This window comes from Rosa rugosa, chromosome 1 (genome assembly GCF_958449725.1).
Source record: "Rosa rugosa chromosome 1, drRosRugo1.1, whole genome shotgun sequence".
Taxonomy (NCBI): Eukaryota; Viridiplantae; Streptophyta; class Magnoliopsida; order Rosales; family Rosaceae; genus Rosa; species Rosa rugosa.
Window position 1 is genome coordinate 63,696,395 of NC_084820.1, and position 6,912 is coordinate 63,703,306.

Below are 6,912 nucleotides of genomic sequence, written 5' to 3' on the forward strand. Positions count from 1 at the left end.
ACTACATTCATTCTGAGCTGATTTATATGACTCAGCATGCTCAGATAAAATTTTGGCAGAGCAGTACTTCAGGCATTCTACTTGTGAGAAAAAGTTGGTTTGGCTAAGATTTTGAATAAGCTACCAAAGGTTTCATACTCATGTATACATTCTTGCAAGATTGTTTGAATCAGAGATACCAGCACTTATAATTATTGATCCTTCTTTGGTACATCTGCTCCTACTTGCTAGCCTCTTATGTCTGTACCCACTTCATTTGATATTTAAGATGATGATTCATAGACAAAACGTAAACTTCATTATCTTCATTTGTAATTCAGTTTATAGGTTTCCTGAATGGATCCACAACTGTGACTGTGTAACTAACTATGTGACCTAGGTAAGATGATAAACCAATTAGTAAAACTTGATGATCAATTTACTAATATATAATGTGATGGTATTTCTTAAAAGTATTGTAAAAAAAAAATTCTTTGGTTTTTTGATTTTTTCTGATGATGTTCACGCAATTCTAGATTTGCACTATGCCTTTTAAACCCACTTTCAAATTGGTTAATGGCCATATCTTTCTGGGTGTCTTATCCGCACTGCTTGATAAGCTTTACAGATTACCTAATTAATTAAGTCCCGATCACGTTGAGAACGTTCCCAATTGTAAAATATATTTCACTCGAGAAAAACAAAGAAGCATTTGTATAAAAGCAGGCAGTGTGCTCCACGGATTTCAATCAATCCTAAATTAAGAGGAACAATGAGTCTTCTGTTCTGCTCCTCTCCCTCATTCTTGTTCACAAAACTCACTAGTACTAGTTATTTAAGAATGCTAATGCCAGCACCAGTACTGGTGCATGTACATCATACAACAGCAACAAAGCAATCCTCCTCCATTTTCTCAAACTCGTCATCCAAGATTGTTGTTCCTCCGGTTGCTCATCAACGCCGACTAGCTCAATATCATCCTACCATTTGGGGTCCCAAGCTCATCGATTCCTTCTCGACTCACTACACTGTACGTAACTCTTTTCTCATATTACTTTGTTCGACACATACTCAGGCTACACAATAAGAGTGTTATGAAATATGAACTCACAACACTTTGCGTTATTCTTGTTGCAGCATGAATCATATGCCTCACGATTGGAGGGTCTAAAGCAAAATGTTTCTAAAGCTTTGCTTGTATCGAGAACTAAAGACGATGCTTGTTCTATTTTAAAGTTCATAGACTCGATGCAGCGGTTAGGAATAGCATACCACTTCGAAAAGGAGATCCAAGCAGCTATACTTACTGTTGTTTCTTCCAGTATTACTAGTACCACAACTGATCTTCAAACAGTTGCTTTGCAATTTCGAATACTAAGACAATATGGTATTTCAATTAGCTCAGGTAATAAACTATACCTACATGCATATAAAATCATACATATACACTCGCAAGTGACATTCTGTTGCCAGATATTGACATGTTACTTTGCAAATCCACAGATTTGTTTAACGAGTTTAGAAATGGCGAAGGAAGCTTCAAAGATAGCTTAACCAACGATGTGGAGGGACTTTTGAGTTTGTATGAAGCCTCACACCTTGGAATGCCAGGAGAAGATGTTCTGGAGGAAGCCAAGAGTTTTAGTTCGAACAACTTGAAGCAATCCATGGCAACAATATTGAATGATGATAATCTACTGAAGCGGGTAGAACAATCACTAGAAACTCCCATACACTGGAGGATGCCTAGGATAGAAGCTCTAAACTTCATCAACATGTACCAAACGGATGATTCTAGTAACCTGGAACTGCTTGAGTTAGCCAAATTGGACTATAATCTTGTTCAATCAGTACATCAAATGGAGATAAAGGAGCTCTCAAGGCAAGATACATTGATTGATTTTGTGACTTATTTTTTAATCTGTGGTGCAAGATTCATAGTTTGACAAATGTGTGTAACTACCAGTTGATTTCACTTATGTGCAGGTGGTGGAGAGAGCTGGATTTCAAATCCAAGGCAAGTTTCTCGAGGGACAGATTGATGGAGAACTACTTGTGGGCAATAGGGATTAATTATGAACCCCAATTCTCAGAATGCAGAATAGGCCTCACGAAATTCATATGCATATTGTCAGCCATTGATGACATGTATGATGTACATGGATTCCTGGATGAGCTTGAGCTGTTTACAGATGCAGTAACTCGGTAAGTTGTTTATAGACTAATCAAAGACTAATGGATTATATATCCTAATTTAATTTGTTGTTGTAACAGGTGGAATTTGAAGGCTAATGAGGACCTTCCTGAGTACATGAAGCCAATCTATTCTGCGATGCTCAAATTTGGCAACGACTTAGCTGACAAAAATTATGGTCTGAACACCCTTCTTCATATTAAGAAAGAGGTACGTACTTATTACTTAAGTCCCTGTTATACATATTAAAAATAGTAAGGCATCTTTGGTAGTTTCCCTTTACTATATAATTAAGGTGAAGTCAAAGTCTTTTAATCACGTTCAAAGTCAAAGTCAAAGTCAAAATAGTATGGCATCTTTGTTAGTTGCCCTTACTATATAATTCCTCAAATATAAAACTAAATGACGAGGAATCTAATTCATTAGAAAAAGAGAATCCAAATAATACAACTTTTGTTTGTGTATTGCAGTGGGAAAATCTTTGTAAGTCGTATATGGTCGAAGCACGGTGGTTTTACAGCCGATACACACCTACTCTGGAGGAGTATTTGGAGAATGCATGGACTTCAGTGGGTGGCCCTGGAGCCAGTGGCGGAACTTGGAGCCGAATCTTGGAGGGGCCGGAAAAAAAAAAAAAAAAAAAAGACTTCAATAACATTTTTTTTTTGGGGTTTGGAACCCAGTCAAGCTAGGAGGCTCATCCCCACGCCTATTTTATTAGTTGCATAAATTAAGTACAGTGGGGGGACTTGAAACCTAAACCCCGTCCATAAAATCACAATACAACTAATTTCAGAACTCAGAAGTACAAAAATTATTTAAATAGTACTCTACGCTCTTTTATAGAACTAAAGCCATCAAGTATAGAATCAGAATTGAAGCTCTTAGCAATTTCTCTCTCAATGTAGACCGCCAAGTTATCTGCCAAAAAATCATCCTCCATTTTGTTTCTAAGCCTTGTTTTAATGATTTTCATCGCCGAAAATGCTCTCTCACCGGTTGCAGTAGATACTGGAAGAGTTAATATAAGACGAATTAATCTATCAATAAGATAATATCTACATACCCTTTCAGTCTCCACTAACCTCCGACATAATTGTGGAAGGACGACACTAAATACGTCCCTTGACACTAAATACGTCCCAACCAGGACGACAAGCTGCTTTCATTGTAAAAAGATAGCATGGTAAGCAATACGCTGCATCTTCAAAAGGAGAATATTCAAGCCAAGAAGAAAATTGGGTATACCATGACTCTTGAAAGCGACGAGGATGTTTCTTTCCAGACTTTGGATATTCCGTAAGGTGAATTTGATATGGCCCTAATTTCAAATAAGCACGTCTAATCTCATCGCGCTTGTTGGGTGGATATTCCCACATCTTCAAACGTTTTCCATGATCTCGTTCAATAGTAGCAATATCAACGTCATTAAAATCATGCCCAAGATTTTCCAATTGATGTTCTTCAGTATTTTGAGGATTTGAAGGAGGCTCAGCTGAACTCGATGAAGCATTAACACCAGAAGTTGTATTATTTGCAGTATCCTCAACTTCTTTTCTTTTAAAGAATGAATCAATTGTTTTCAGTTTGGGCATGATTTCATGAGCCTAGTTTCCAAACATGATCATAATTCATACCCAAATCAATAATGAATACGATAAAAAATTAAAACTGAAATCAATAAATAAAAGTCTGTACTCACCTTGAGCTCTCTGTGGTTTGAAATTGAACTGATAATTGATCACTGTAGACTGTAGTCTGTACCAGTAGTAGATGACCTTGCAGAGTTGTTTTGTAGAAGTTTAGAAGATGATGTGTTGAAGTTGAAATAGGGTGACTGACTGTTGCTCTTTAATGACTACTTAGTCACTTATAATAATAAAATATGAATAAGCATGAGATTCTTTTCTGACAAAAACTAAGCGTGATGTTCTTGTATGACAAAAACCAACAACGTGAACAGCAAAGGCTGGCCATGCCTAAAAAGCAAAGCAAATAAAAGGTTTAAAAATTACTAATTTAGTAAATTGGGGCAATGGGGGGGGCCATATATATACAAAATTGCTGACTTTATTGATGTTATACACGGTTTGTTAAAGAAATTTGAAAACATTGGGGGGGCCATGGCCCTCACCCGCCCCTATAAGGATCCGCCACTGCCTGGAGCAATGCTCCATGCTTATTTGTTAACGCAAGGATCCGAACTAACAAAAGCTTCACTTGAGTCCTATAACCATGGCTCTCAGCTGATATATTCGGCATCTCTCATGACTCGACTCAGCGATGATTTGGGCACTTCTAAGGTGTGTGTGTATACATATGTATAGATTCTATCTAAAGCGAGGCCTCACTCTGAAATTAAAGTGCGCTTTTAGAGTTTAGGGTCATCTCGACCGTTCAGTTTTTAGGTACATGTGGCAAAATCATCTCTGCAAAATTTCAGCCAAATTGATGGTCGTACAGATTGAGTTCGTCAATTAGTTTAAGCGAGTTAGATACCTTAAAGATCATCAATTTGGTTGAAATTTTGCAGAGATGATCATCAATTGAACGGTCGAGATGTGAATATGAGACCGAAAAGTGACCCTAAACTCTAACCTCGCACTTTAATTTCAGAGCGAGGCCTCGGCCGCCTCGCTCTGGATAAATATTATATATATATATATATATATCAAATCCGTATGGATCTGACATATTTTATTATGTGATATCCGACATATTATGTTGTCAAACTAGGAATCTGAACCACAAACTTGAATCAAACTTCACAAATTCAATGAATAAAATTTACGTAATGTTGGTCTCTGACGACATAATATGTTGGACTGTCTTATCAGACTTGACCATATGTACTAATTTTGTCTTTTCAACTGCTCAAAGGCTGAGAACGAGAGAGGAGATGTTGCGAAATCCGTTCAGTGCTACATGGAAGAAAAAGGCATATCGGAAGAAGAAGCACAGGAATACGTAAAGGGCTTAATCTGCTATTCATGGAAGAAAATCAATGAAGAGAGTGCCAAAGCTACTATACCAAAATCCATTGTAAACCTGTCCTTGAATATGGCACGGACTAGCTGCACACTGCATTTTTCAACATGGTGATGGTATTGGGACATCGGTTGGGGTGACTAAAGATCGTTTAATCTCTTTGATTGCAAATCCTATCCCTATTGATGACGATAATCATGTCACACAATAACCTGTTTGGTGTGTAATTAGACACAAAAGAATTATTGTAATGTATAGATATGGCTTGAATAACTGAGTAGCAGGCCCCAGTTTCAGGGAAATATGAATTTGCTCGACTTGTAGTTCTGTTTCAAATATGAATTTACTAGTGTGACTCCCGCCTCCCGGCCTTGAAGCTTCGCTTATGATGCTTCCCATATACACAATGTGTAAGAAGTAAACTGAATAACATGTATATTTACATGAACAAAAATCAACTATAACAAATATAGGATTGATATGTTGTTCTGATCCTAATTTAGGATGCGTAAATCATTGCAATCCTATAACACAGTAAGTACATATATATGGCAGTAAACGATATAAATTGAAATCAAAGATAAAGGGTGTGTAGATATACTAACCAGATCGATTCACTGCCTCCTTCCATTGTTCTTCTCCTAGATCCACCCTTGATTGTTAATGGGACAACTTGATTGAGGTGTGGTGTTCTAGCAGGGATCAATGCAGGCGATGCTATATCCTTTATATCAGACAAAACAGTTATGAAGTTCCATCCATTAAGAAATTGCTGCATAACTTCCTTATCCTTGTCAGATTGGATTCATGTTGATAACCACTTAATTTGAAATTCAAATTCAAACAGATTTCAATATATATATAAAACCATTTTCGATTACAAGTTTATATATACAATTTATTTATACTATTATTAAGAGAAGCAGTTTTGTTAGTAAAAAAAAAAAAAACAAAAATTTTGACAGATTTAACCATGAAATATTAAAAAAATTTAAGAATAAATTAAATCACAAAGGTAAATATGAAAATTATAAAATAGATTTTTATTAAGAAAATTAAAAATAAATGATCCCACAACACCACTTTCTCTCCCACTATTTTCTCTCTGCAATAGCTATTTTATTTCATTTAAAAAAAAAAAAACTATTACAAATGCAGAGCAGGTATGAAGTGAAGAAAGCTAGTTAGTATTTATTTAAACTCTAAACTTCCCAAAATATCAACTTAACTAAAGAATGTTGATGTCTAGTTCTAATGAGGTTTTACACAATGCTTACAAAATTCCTTGTCACCAAAGCACATCTTGAGAATAAGTTCCCTTTTCTTTTTTTTGGTGAATCGAATAAGTGCCCTTTTCATCAAGATATCCATACATTTTTCACTCACGTGAGCCAATCTTCTATGCCATACTTGGACCGGAAATTCATCATGTTCTATCACCATTTGTGCACCATCAAACAACCGTGCTTCTAAGCAATTTAATTGTACAAGTTTCCAACCAGAATACCTTTCATGACAACCAAAAAACCTTTTGAGACTTTAATAACTCTACCATGCCCGGTGTATTTGTAGCCACGAGAATCAAGCTCCGAAAGTTAAATCAAGCTTTTCTTCAATTTTGGGAACATGCCTCACATTTTCAAGTATTCTCACAATGCCATCAAACATCCTTAATTGCACCGTACCAACACCCATGATTTTACTCATAGAATTTTTTCCCATCTGATATGCGACTTCCCTATGCTACTACA

The 6,912-nt window shown here is 36.2% G+C and overlaps 1 pseudogene; it reads left to right on the forward strand.

Annotated features, from left to right (window-relative positions):
- Nucleotides 1-751: 751 nt before the first annotated feature.
- LOC133732747 (probable terpene synthase 9) lies at nucleotides 752-5,482 on the forward strand (annotated as a pseudogene).
- The last annotated feature ends 1,430 nt before the right edge of the window (nucleotides 5,483-6,912 follow it).